Source organism: Meleagris gallopavo, chromosome 5 (genome assembly GCF_000146605.3).
Source record: "Meleagris gallopavo isolate NT-WF06-2002-E0010 breed Aviagen turkey brand Nicholas breeding stock chromosome 5, Turkey_5.1, whole genome shotgun sequence".
Classification (NCBI taxonomy): domain Eukaryota; kingdom Metazoa; phylum Chordata; class Aves; order Galliformes; family Phasianidae; genus Meleagris; species Meleagris gallopavo.
The window spans coordinates 7053122-7067332 of NC_015015.2; the positions used below are offsets into that span (position 1 = coordinate 7053122).

Consider the following 14211-nt stretch of genomic DNA (forward strand, 5'->3'; position numbering starts at 1 on the left):
CCCCGTTTGAGCACAAACAGATAAGTTTCAGTTCCTCATGCTTCAATCCACTAGAGAATGCCTAGTGCACATAAGATTTATAGCTAAGAAAACAAAACAAAAACCAGATAACTTTACTGTTGAATTTGTATTATTCTCATTACTATCAAACTCAAGTAAATGATGCCTTTATCAGACCAGATTTGTTGAATGTGACTAAAAAATAGACTAAAAATAGTAATTTCCATAGATGTCCACAACACTCTATGTAAATGAAGTAGCTCACACTGTTCCCTCTATGAAGAAAGTGAGCTATATTTCACCAATGATAGACAATAACCACTCATCCGTTGGTAGGCAAAAACACTGCACAGTCACAAACAAAACTCAGCAGTGATGCTTTACTCACGAAATTGTCCAAGTGCTTGTTTAAGCTTTCTGAGCTGATGGAAAAATGCAAATATACAGTTTGCTATTTCATATGGGTATTATTTGAACTAAACACTACAAGACACAAAGGGTTATTACCATCAGAAAAGAAGCAGGGATGGCCATTCAAGAGGCAGTCTTCTTCATAACAATGTCCATGCCTCTTTGTGTTGTTGGGACACACTAGTCTTGGGTACCTCCCCATTTTTCCATTATGGAAACATTGCATTTATTACATTTAATTGTCACGTTCCACGTATTTCACTGATTTCCCATCAGACAGAAGAGCCTTCCCAGTCCCCTCTGCCTGCTCACTTGGTGAAAGGCTCTCAGCTGCCAGAAATAACACGTGAGAATCAGAGCTTTGCTCTCAGGTGGCTGAGAACTTTACCTAAATTGTACATCAAGAATCATCATATGACATCAAAACAGTAGGTCACTTCTGTGAGAATACACATACATATCTACATCACTAAATAAAAAAAACTTTAACTTTTGTTGTATCCTTTAAAATGACTCTCAGTTCCATTGTGATGTAATGAATATTCTCAACTTTTTTATTTCAAAGTCTGGTTTTGGATAACAAAATCTTAAAAAAAAAATCCTCAGATCTTTAGAATCAATAATATCACTTTGCACAAATGTAAATTGAATACAAATGTAATGTAGATGTATAATTTATATTCAAAATACAGATTTATAGTCATTCTCATATTGTGGGGAAGATATACTTAGTTCTAATTGTGTTTCTAAAAATATGAACAACAGAGTGATTACTCTTTTTTTTCCCCTCTCTTTTCCAACACAAAATGTGTTCCCAAAAAAGTGAAGTGTTAATAATGCTAATTTCATCATTCCTTCCTAAATTTGAGAGACACTTTAACATGAATTTAATTAAAATTCTCATCATACTGGCTCTCTGAAGAGATGGTTATTTCAATTCAGACTCATCACTACACTATAGCTTTTACTTTTTTCCAGCAAAAATATCTGATACATTTATACTTGTCAAGTCACTGAAAAAATTACTTCATCTTCATCTTACTTTATCTTTTATCATACTTGATCCCATGGTTGTCATCAGCACTATCAACCTTGACATGTTTGTGGTCTTGGCTTCCATTACTGTTTTTGTTTCTAAACACTCCCGTATGACACCTTTCAGAGGATGACTCAGATCCTTTCCCACCATCTGCCTCTAGGTAGCAATCCTTCAGACTTCTGCTCATCTTTCCCCTGGACTCCTCTATCAGCTATCTAGCCATAGATCTGTACCACCACCAGCCTACAGATGTTGGTCTTCTGTTATGGACTTGCCTCTGGTATATGCCCCACGAGTTGAGAAAGTCCCTCCCTTTCCTATATCTATTTGTTACATAGCACACTAAGGTTCTGTTTCAAACCCAATTAAGGTTATAATATAAATAGGATTATCCACAGATAAAACATGCATGAAAGTGGGCCACAGTACCCCTTCTGAAGTCAGCATAGCACATATCTTTTGATACATGGATGGGAAACAGCACTGACAATTTCCTTTCAATAGTATTGTTCCAAGACCCTAACATCTGCTCATGTGGTATCATCCACCAAGAAAAGGAGCCTAAGTTTCTATCAGGTGAATTTGTCTGACTTTTCAGTAGTTTAAACAGATTACAGGCAAGACAAAATTTGCTCAACACAAAAACAAGCATTGGATTTGGTTCCAGTATTCTGCATGGACATAACTGCTTTCATATTACTTTGGCCAAGTTATAAAAACTCCTTCAGACTACATCTTGGAACGTACACGTTTTTTGTAAGAGATTCAAACTCCGTAACAGAAGTAGGGAAGGAACACGAGAGGAGTAAGAAAGATGGCACATGCTAAACTATAGAAGACTTTCTTTACAACGAGAAAAACTGTCATCTAGTATCTTCTCATGTTCACGTTCTGAAGTACAGGAGCTCTGTTGTGGTATGATATGTAAAAAGCTCTTTCAGGAAAATACTGGAGTACAGCTCCTCTTGCTTCATTTTATGACTCATTGCAGCTATCCATTCATCCTGCCCTCCTCATTCAGATCAAGACTTCAAGTAGTTAGTTGTGCCTACAGAAGAAGGTGGGGAAGACAGCAACAGGGAAAGATATAATAGAAAATCTTACAAATAACATTCACCTTGCCCAGCCTTGTCCTTAACTCCAGTCCTTGTTTTAGTATACACAATGCATTTCTGCACAGCAGCAAGCTCTGCCATGCTCCTCTGGTCCCTAGGAGGGTTTGTTCATCCTCCGATAGGCCTGATTAGCCCCTCACTCTTCTCTGCCTCAGTGCAGCATGCTGCCAACTCCCTGTTCTAAATTTCTCACTTGCTGTACCCCACAGCCCAGCAGCTTTTCTTGCTATGCAAATATGGTACCTCAATAGGGTAAAAGAAAACTTAGCTTATTTTTTTCCAAAGGATCTATTTTCAAAGCACCCAGATTGTAAGCCTAAACTCAGCAGTGGAAAAACATTAAACTAAAATAAAAGCTAACAGCAAAGAAACAAGTGGTAAAACCAAATTCAAGAACCTGATGGTCCTGGATGATGCAGGGGATGTCAGCATCTGGGCTGATTTTGGAGGCAACCCCATGGGAAAGGTTGGAGAGCCTCTTGAATTTTTTCTTTTACTGGCACCATATCAACACTATAAAGCTATTGCCAGACACGGTTACAGCACTCAAATTCTGTACCAACATGGGTTTACTTTGGAGCAAACATATGCTATTGTCTCTTGTGCTTTCTTATCTTGAGGATGTCTTATTAATAAGAACCACTTATAAGTTAGGAATCCTTAGCTGACATATGTGACAGATGATTCTTCAGTATTACCGTGTAAGTACATGAAGATATACCACTGACCACAGAAATATTTCCAAATCTCATGTAGGAAATAATTCAGCATTAAAGTAGGACTGGCTGCTGACACACATGAAGACAACTCAGAAATTAGGGTTTTTATTTTATTTCTTAATGCCATGGGACTAGGCTACTGCAACTAATCATGTAGGAGTTATTCAATTTCTTGAATGTAATACGTGAGTTACTCAAATCATTAATATATTTGAAATATAGGCATCGTTTGAAAACAGCAAATAAACCTTCACCAAATAAATATTGGCGTTGAAACGTAAAAGCAAAATGAAGCAACATTACATGGCTCGGCAGCCTTCCAAAAATTAGCCTTTTTGCTTCAATCAACTTAACAGCAGGCAGGAAAATGGCCTCGCTTACTAAAGGCAGGATTTCTTGACCCGTAATTCTGCTGGCCCCATAGCTTTTGTCTTTAATTATTCCAGAGAGAGGCATTTCAACTATGTTCTGGCAGTGATTCTGCAACACTAATAACCTACTGCCCTCCTGGAGGAGGTAACCTCACCTGCAACAGCAGCGAAGACCGAAGGGAAAATTCACATTCACAAAGAGAATGAGAGGTGAAAGAGAAATGTCCCAAGAATCAGCAGGTTGTTCATTTATGGTCTCTGATAAAACAGCTGTGCTATGACAATGATGGAAGAAATAATTCTGGATGTTTTTCTCATATTCCCAGGGAGCCACATGCAAATACTCTCTGTGCTCATATATATTTGCAGTTCTTATTTTCTTTCCCCTCCCCAGAGCATGGATCTGTTGCAAAAATCTTTTAGCATGGCTGTTCCTATAGCACAGAAAGCAAAAGAATCCAATCCCACAGTTATTTCTTGCCCAGAATAGAATTAAAATGTTAAATTGTGAAAGCACAGATAAGAGCACTGTTAAAAATAATGCATCTAAGTCTAGGCTAGGAGCAGTTTGCTATAACAGGCTTGTTAATATTAGACATTTCTTGAGCTGAAGCAACAGAAGCAGAGGCAGTGAGCGAACCAGCTGCTCCTAATTGTGCCATTATCCTGAGAGCCTTATCTGATAGACACAGGTACAAAATAATTTTACTTTACAACACTGAGATGTGCTGAAGGATAATACCATACTAAAAATTACCACTCATATAGCTTGTTACTGAGCTTGGATCCCCAAGTGTGTAGAACCCCTGGAGATCGCCTAGTCCAACTCCCTCTGCCCAGCAGAGGCTGTTGCAGCAAGTCATCCAAGGCCATGTTCTGCTGAGTTTTGAGTATTTTCAAAGATAGAGACTCCACAACCTCTCTGGACAACCAGGAACACTGTCAGGCTGCCTTCAGATTAAAAATAAATAAATTTCAGCCAGCATACAATCCATGCAGTATTAGCTGTGGCAACCCCTGCAAAGCTCACTGTGCCAAACAGGAGCAGCTGAGGCTCAGGATGACTTCTCACTGTGTTTTAGAACTCTGAATAGGAAAACATTACACTATTTTCTCCTGGCTTTTAAACATAAAGCAAGACAATCCATGTTTTTGCTGTTTTGGGGCTTGTTTCCACCCCAACCCCTTCCCCACCCATCCCCTGTAAGAGTTCTCTGATGATGGATTGAGATGATTGAGATCCTCACATACCAACTTCCAGAAGAAATGTCAAGTGATATTTCTTTTTCCAGCTTCTTTCATCCAGCAGTGTTTCTCTTTCTGTCCACTGCTTTCAACACATCACAATCCTGCTTTCTATTCTGATGTACAGTATTCAGTCTTTTAGCTAGTGTTCAACACTGGAGATCCTTCTCAAAGTACTTTCCACCATTGCAGGCCACAAATCATGCCTGTTCCTTTGAAGAGAGCAGGATTTGATCCTCCTCTAAGAGTGGTACTTAAAGAGATCAATCTGAAAAAGCAAACGTCTTTCCCCTCAGCAAAATTACCCACACTATGATGCATTCCCCTCTTTTTTCTGTTATATTCAATGTGACTTCCACTGTTAGGGACAACATAGCCCATATACTTCTCAGTGGAAAAGCAGCTTCTGCAGAAAGTTTGCTAGTTCACAGAATCACAGAATTGTCAAGGTTGGAAAGGACCTCTCCAGAAGCCATCTGGTCCAACCTTTTGCTCAAGCAGGGAGACCCAGAGCAGGTTGCTCAGGACCACATCCAGACAGCTTTTGAAGATCTTCAAGGAAGGAGACACCACAACCTCCTCTGGTAAGCAAACACACTTCATGATTAGATACCAGCAAGAGCTCAAGGCTGACACTGAGAGTAGAACACATGGAAGGATTTCAAAATACAAACAACTGCGAAAAACAAGGAACCAGAACAGAGATGCTTTACCTGGCACTGCATAATCTTTCGCTGTCTGTAGCTTTCATGTTTCTTCTCCAACACATTTACTGGCTTTTTATGTCCGAAGAATTGACTTATTTATGTATTATTCTTTATATGCATATTCCCAGGTAGGATTCTCAACAGTTTCAATGATAATTTTCAGTGGCTTTCAGTGGCACAACGGCATTTCTTTTCTTGAAGTCTGGATTGCTGCAAGAAAACTGCTGTGTGAATACCATTCACATTTATTGGGCTCTAAGCCACTTCACTGCCTCGTGTACTTGGTTAGAACATGACTTTATGTTTACTCATACAGCTCTTTTCATCTCAAAGGGATTACATCAGCAAATGCTAGAAGCACCGTTCTCTGGGGTGTTTCTCTGTTTCCACAAAAGCCATGGAAACATGAACAGTGTAAAGTGTGAAATACAGTGAGAACAGCACAACAGTTGTGCAGCCCCAGACCAAGGGCCCACTTGGCTCAGTATCCTGTGTGCTTCAGAATCCGTGTGCTGGCACTTGGAGAAAAACATCATAATCCTTAAAAAAAAGTATCCTACTTCTTCCAGTCTTCAAGGATCCTCAGTTCAGGGCATTCCCTGAGCCAAACAACCCCCTGTACCTGTATAAAACCTCTGTTATCCACAGCTTTCCATGACAAGGAGCTACACATCTGTTGCCTGCTGTGCAAAAACCTACTTCCTTCTGCTTATTTTTGACCATGTTGTCACACCAGCTTCACTTGATGCCTCCCATTTCTTGCACCAGAAATGAATTTGAGACTTAAGAAGACACTAAAAATGGGAGGAAACAGAAAAGCTACTCATCCCTGGGGTTTTATTTTTTAACAGAAAGAGATGAAATCAGTTAATCATTTGTTTTCAATTATTTGAAAACAAGTACCTATATACAAATATTAATGTCTTAAGCCACCTACGGAAACAAATTAGAAGTGAAATCTCCCTCCACTTTCTCAAGCTGATGACTGGACAGTAAGTTGTTTTAGCAGGAGTACCAAATAAAACAAATGTAACATTACAACCTTTCCAAGTGCCAGGGTATGGGTTCAGTACCAACAAGAAGAGTGACATTTCTTGGCCCCAAAGAAGTTCTTCCTTCTTTTCCCTTACCAGAAGTTCAATGGGCTTTACAGATGGGAATGCCGTAAACACGTACATGCACTGAGCTGCATGGTTGTTTTCTAACTGGCTCCTTCAGCTGCCTCGTGACTGCATCATGAAACCAAAATCTGCTGGAAAGAGTGGCAAATGCTCCAGCTAAAAACTTTCTGGCAGTGCATTCTGTCTGTCCGGATAAATGCTGTTTATTTCAACTACAAGAATAAATGACTTTTTCTACTTTAATCTAGAGCATTATGGGAGGACTTGAAGACATAGAGTTTTAAAACACGGATATTTCAGCACAGTATTTCAATATGGCATCTCAAGACTTCCAACAGACAATTGGCACCACATTTTCTTCTCCAGCATTAGCAATTCTCAGCACAGAATGTGGTTTCAGGATATTTGTAAAGGTGGTCCAAAACAGCTCCCTCGTGCATTCCATGCCAGCAGGAAAGCAAGTTTGGACACATTCTCCCACATGCTAAATATCAGGCAAAATGTTGGTAAAATACCTGCTCTGTTGTGCTCCCACTTCTCAACTGTGAGCCACACTGATATTTTAAAATGTATCTGTAGAGACAGGAGCTTGACTTCTTCAGCTGCCCTTACAAGAAGTCTGCACACACTGTGTGAGCTTCACAGTCAGACCACAGACAAAATGGGATATTTAGACAGATGCAAAGATCCCACATATGGCAAGCCTAAAAAGGCAAGTGTTGGTAAGCTGCTGAATAAATCTTGTTTGCAGTTAAACTGAAATGTTGACATAAATAATTCTTATTTCTCATGGAGATTTACAGGAAAAATAAACAACAGCCAGGTGCTTCTGTAGTTTTTGCTGGGAAGCCTAAGGCAAATCATCATAAAATGCCCCAGGGGAGCAAACAATGCTCTTCCTTTGGCTCAATTCAAGGAGACCAAGCATTTGCTTTTCCACTTTGCCTTTTTAAAAATCTGATATTTGTCCGTGTCTGCAGAGCGCACACACACACTATTGCAAAATGTCAAATAACTCTAAATTTTAAACATAAGAGATTCTGATATGCAGGCACCTCACAGCCTTCCTCTAAATTGATCTTTGTTTCACACAAGGTGATCCGAGCTCACAGATCACTGAGCCAACACACCTCCATGTTACATTTCCAGGATAGGAAGAAACCATAATGGTGTGCAAGAAAGGAGCCCTCATTTATTTTGCTTTCATATCCCACAGCCCTCTTACAATACAACATGGAGCTACAGCCATGCTGGGATTTGTGCCACAGCTGGCTGCGTTTTCCTAATGAAATAGTCAACAGTGCATTTTAGAAGGACTGTCATCACATATTTTTCCTAAAGAAAAATAATGGGGTTATGATTTCATGGATCTGGTAAGCGGAATGAAAGCCTTCCTCAGCATCTCATGCATAACATATTCATAAGAGGGGCCTCAAAGAGTTTCAGTAGATGTGATCAAGAAAAGGGTGATACTTTTTGTCCCCAATATGTGATAAAAAAATAATATCAATCCTCAACACTAATTCAAATATCCAGCATATGTAAGTCTTGAAATCCAGAGCTATATGGCCAGCAGTAAATTCATACAGATATTTTATAAAAGCGTAAGGATAAATATTAACAATCATCATGTTAAGAATAAAATTTTTCTTTTATATGTCACTTGGATAAATACAGTTGACATATAATGTGAAGAGGAAAGAAAACTATGAGCTGAAACTGATTGGGAACAATTTTCATGTCAGAAATTCCAGTTCATCTAGGAACTCATTTTAAAGAAGAATTGGAAGCACTAAACTTAGGACTCCAAAGAATCTTATTTCAAGTACCAACAAGTCATTTTGACTTGCATTCTGAACTCCATATAAATCAAAACAAGTCATTTTGACAGTGTTCTGTCAAGACTATTAGCAGTAATTAATCTATTCCCAGGAAACATTTCAATTTCAGCAGGAAATGAGACCTGTCAAGGTTGTTGATGGCTCTAGCAGAAGCACTGCAAGGAAAAGCTCTCCTCCCTCAGAGGCCTCGTGTGACCATTTCTGTATGTTTATTAAAAAAGTATTTCATCTGTCTGCACTGTAGCATGCAATTTACTGCTGTGGTTAGCAGTGGATGGATTTTGTATTATATACACCAATTTGTAAAAGTCAGCATTGTAGAGAAGAAACGTAAATTCATCTTGGAGTTATGTTAATATCTGCAGCACTCATACGTTCAGAACCCAGACTTCCAAGGAAAGCTAGACAGAAGCAACAGTCTCAGCTCTACTGGAAAACAAACCCCAAAACCTTCTAATTATCTTAAATTCCCAAAGACTGGCCATTTCTAAATTGTTATGACTCTCTTTTCAGGCTTACACTATACAGCATCTGTCTGCCACCCAGATTTTCAACACAAATGTTGAGGACAGACATAGATGCAGACAGATACTTTGTGCTTATTGAGACAGATCATGGTGAAGGCTTATGATTTCCACTCAGTAGCCAGCTCAGCTTCTTAAAAAGTAACAGTTCCTTTCTTTGCAGCCCTGTGCATCAAATCGTTCTTTCCGACACACAAAACATTTTCTGTTGAATTCATCACACAATGTTTGCTTTGTGTAATACCCCTCATTACACATCTATTTTTTTGGCCCAGGAGATCCCTCGCTGACAGATAGGAATTCCTTCTAAAAGTTAAGACTTGGAGTCCCTCCTGCTCTGGCTTCAACCAGCTTCTCTGCCCTAGCACCTCCATTTTACACCATTATCCCTAGCTTCCCCAGTAGAGACTGCAGTAGTCCCCACTGCTACATTACCATAGCCATAAGTTCAAGAGATGCATCTGGAACTCTTTCATTTGGAGAGGAGAAGGCTCAGAGGGGATCTCATCACTGTTTATAACTAAAGGGCAGAAGCCAAGCCATTGGGATGGACTCTTTTTGGAGATGTACAGCACTATAAAGGGCAACGGGCACAAACTGTAACACGGGAAGTTTCATACTGAGAAACATGGTGACAGACCATTAGAGTAGCAGGCAGCCATCAGTCAGGCCTGGCTGTTCCTCAGCATTTCTCCTCTCCATCAAGTAACCAAGTACTGCCTGAACTTATAATAGGTTGCTCTGTCCAGCACAGAATTTTTCACTTTAGAGTTTGCCGTGCTGCATCACCTGTTGTTTCCCAGCTACACTGCATTTTCCCATCCTGTCCCCAGCCTGCATCTTTCCAGCACATGCCTGTAAAGATTAAGGCTTAGTAGAGCCTTCAGTGTGATGAGAGCACCCTTGGAGGCCTTGGAGTTTTAAGACATGGCCTTAACTCATCATTTTCCAGTTAGAGCTGAAGGCAGTTGCCTAGGCAACAACTCTGATTCATCAGCAGTGAATTGTCAGGGCAACCGCCTCTGGCCAAGCCTGAACAGCAACGCTGTGGAGCAGAACAGCTGCCAGGCATGGAGAGCTGCCCCCCAAAACTGCAAGTTAAAAGGTAAAATCTTCTGCTGGAAGATCTGTTTGCTAAGCCAAAGACAGATAGTTTACCTTTGTCCATCCCAGATGAAAGGAGTATCGCTATTCCACATAATGAAAGAAAAATATTTTGAAATGTTTGGCCAGGAAAGAAATTGTATCTCAGTATAATATGCATTCACGTAACATGGCCAGGTAGAGACCCTTCAATGGTTCGTACGCATTATCCTTTGCTTGCACCATGACTGCTTTTTGGGAGACATCACTGATGCAACATGGGAAGAAGCTCACTCTTCTTCATGAAGAATTTGCTCTCTGTTCAGTATTTTTTCCATCATGCTTCTTTTTGTGCAGAGCAGAATGTTTCTTGATATAGCAGGTCTTAGAAAGAAACCTCACCACCATGCTAGCAGCCTTCTCATTTTTGCTCATGAAGGCTCGGCCTCCAGAGTGGAGGGGAAGGCTTGCTATGTCATCAATCGCTGTGTCTTTCACATATCTTGTCCTCAAAAGAACAGCAATTAATCCAGTCCTCCAAAAAGCAGAATCAGCATACCATCACGGTTTGGCATGACTGCATAAATGTGACATAGTTGGACAAAAAGACTTTTTATTCCCCCTCCTACAAGAGCCTCAGGGAATTCAGCTTCCCTTCAGTAACAGCAATCTGCATAAAGCTATTTTTTGCCACAAGCACTCGGTGCTGTATGACTTAGCACTTTGGAGTAACACTTAGTCCTGCCAGTGACAGCAGCTTTGGGGCTTCCACAATGAATAGCCCCAAAAAGAGGAACATATAGGAAAGCTGCCCAGGATTGGCTTCACCAAAGCTTTGTGATCACTGGGGAGTGAAAGGATTGTCCAGTTTCTACTGTCTTGTTTGCTAACAGGGAAGTGCTGAGTGGTGTCAGTGACAGCTGTGACACACACTGAGGGTTGGGCTGGCTCTTCTAGCCCAGCAAGTTGCCAAAGACACAGACTGCATTTCTCACAGTGCAGGCTCCAGGAGACAAGATCCAATTTCCAGACGAATGCAATGTTTTGCGATGACTGTCTTCAGTCAGCAAGTACAAATAAGGTACAGTTATTCAACTAAATAGAGCTTTAAAATTGTTGTCATCAAAAGAATGAGGGAATGATGCCTCGTAATACCCATCAAGGCAGCTGAACATGATACATAATGGCAAGTAGAGGAGAAGAGAACCTGTGGAGTTTGATGCAGGGGAGCTACCTAAGCCAAATGCACTAATAGCCCGTTTGGGATGAGAGCCCCTATTCCCACTCCCCTGTGATGACAAATGTTTTCAGGATGAGTACGAATGGTATGAATGGCATCTACACCACTGCTTGCTTTGCATGGCAGCCTATTGCCAATGCCTTATCTTGCTCGTGCTCTGCTTTGGAAGGGAAAACATGAGTTAAAAGACAGCAGCTCATCTTCCGCAGACCTTCCAGCTGATACTTCCTCATATTGAGAGTAAGGCCTTCTGTACTGACAGAGACCACATACCCTTGGAGCAGAAAAACTATCCAAAGACTAGTATTTACAAAGAAAGAGCCCTGCTATGCATAGTTCACCATTTTCTGCAAAAGAGGGCACCTGAAAACAAGTTTCCCATGTCTAACAGCATATACAGCATAAGAAGGGAGCAAACACTGTGATCAACACAATCCCAAGAGCTAAGAGATGTTTCCTTCCACCAAAGGCTGCCTTGCTTGGAGAGCTTGTGCAACCTATGGCACATACCACCAGCATCACGCTGTCGGTTAGTTGCCACTAAAAAGTCTTAGTATTTCAGTTTAAACTTAAAAAATGAGGTATGCCTGGACAATTGACTCCCCTCAGCCCCTGCATACCCCAGTGACAGCAAACGCAAACAGGCTTTTTTGAACCCTATCAACACAGACAACCACACTCTTGCACCCATTACAATGGAAATATTTCCAAGTATGGTGCTGCCTGGCTGCAACTCCATTGTTGCACAAGCAAAGCGTTCAGCACTGCCAAGCTGTGCTCACTCCACAAGGAAATGCTGCTTCAAAATATGATTAATACCTCAACAAAACAGCTCATATTGCTCTGGCCAACTGTCAGCTAATACACTAGTGAGACAGCACAGATTTGATTCAGAAGGCAAATGACAACTCCACATGACAGCTCAGCTAAACCAAGCACACAGCTGTGGATGTCTACCTTCTCTGTCCCCAGCCTTGTCCACTGCTGAGACAAAAACAATGCCTGTTTTTCCTGACTGTCCATTGCCAAAAATGAAACAACAGTAAAAACCAGTAAGAAAAAGCAAGACAATGAAGTAGTACAGAAGAGGAATACAAAGGATTAAGTAGTTAGAAGAAGACAAAGCATCTTCCTAATCTTCATGTATTTCTTAATTGCAGTTCCTGCACCAAAACCTTTTTAGACTGAAGGATGAGAATATGATTTTGGACAAAAATATTCATCCAGTGGCCCTGAAAGCTTTCTAGGATACCCAGAGGACATCAGAAGAATCTCATCAGAGGTGTGTCCTTCACAGCTACAGGACATGCAGGATGGTGGAGATAGCACAGAGAACGCTGACAGCTCACAGGGAGCGTCACAGAGGGAACTTCTTTGGAAACATCCAATTCTAGAGACTTCTTCTGATGTCTGATAAGAAATATTCTTTCCATGCCTGGGCAAGTGAGATGTCCACATCTTCACTCAAGCCCCTGCTCTCAGAACCAGAAGAGAGAATCCAAGCTCCCTCCTCTCAACAGCATTTCAAGAAGTCAGTGAAGCAGCAAGGCTCCACTGCCTGCTTAGCCATCACTGCCACTGTTTCTCCCCAGCCCTGCACAAGGCCAATTACTTCTACACAGAGCTCTGCTGCTCTCCCTTTAGGCACCACAGCCTCCCCCAGTGCCTCTCTGCTGGCAGCACATGAGGATTTCCTGAACAGGCATGCTCCCAAGTGCAATTAGCAGCAAACACCATTAATGGTCTGTAGACTGGCTTGATTTCAGCTTATAGAGGCTCTCCTGTTTTTATTTACTCTCGTACATGCTGACAAATCCTCTCCTGGGATAAGCATCTCCCAGGCTTTACTTATTTGCTGTGTTCGCCATAGCATCCCTTCTGCCTTCTTTGTAGCAAAAAGCTACAGAGCTGTAAGTGGATTTTTTTTGGCAGCTGACACCACTTCTGATGCAAAACATCGGTCAACTGGAAACCAAACTCTTACTGAATCACCTTCAGGCAATACAGCCATCATTTCCCTGCTGCTTCTTTGACACATCCTTGTATTTCTCCAAAGGAAGAGGTTGGGCAAAGAGGGCAAGATGCAGGCTGCACACGCATGACCACCAGCAGGCATCTCCCTCACCTCAAAGGAGTTCAGCTTGCTCTCAGCTCCCATCCAGCTGACTGGAGGATGAGGAACTGCATTGAGTGCTCAGGAGGGACAAGTTCCCCACACAGGTACCTGCACCCACAGTTTGAATTGTGCTGAGAGCATAGCTGCAGTGAAGAGAAAATGCGTAAAACTTAATCCCTACAGTCAACAGTGGTTAAAATACCCCTCCAAATAAACATGCAAACATATATAAACTTAGCAGAGGGTGTGACCAGAGCCCAAGGCCTCTCAGCAGCACATCACAGGCTCTTCAGTCTGTACTGCTAGATCAAGATGGAGAGCAACATCAGCAACATAAGTCCCTAAAATAGAGTAATGCTTCTCGTCTCTTCAGCAATGTTCTGTTTTATATGATGAGAGTATTTTTCTTTTTAAATCTGTGGGTTGGAGTGTGAATCCAGGACATAGCAGCTCAAAGAGTGACTAGATAACAGGAATTGGTCACTGCAGTTCAATCACTACTTCTGTTCCTTACCTTCTTCCCCAGAATGGTAATGCTCTACCATGCGAGTCCCACAGGTAGGGGAGCTAACAAATGTACTGTATATGAAACCAACCACAACTGTGGCTTTTGACAATTCCAAATCACGTTGTGGAAACCTATTAGATGTGATATAATCTGATTTACATTTGAGGAAAG

At 41.2% G+C, this 14211-nt stretch overlaps 1 long non-coding RNA gene across 1 annotated transcript; it reads left to right on the top strand.

Moving 5' to 3' along the window:
• The first annotated feature begins 8004 nt into the window (after positions 1-8004).
• Positions 8005-13904, top strand: LOC109367650. Its single transcript, XR_002114909.2, has 2 exons — positions 8005-10198; positions 12577-13904. It is a non-coding gene; the product is annotated as an uncharacterized LOC109367650 (long non-coding RNA).
• Positions 13905-14211: the final 307 nt, after the last annotated feature.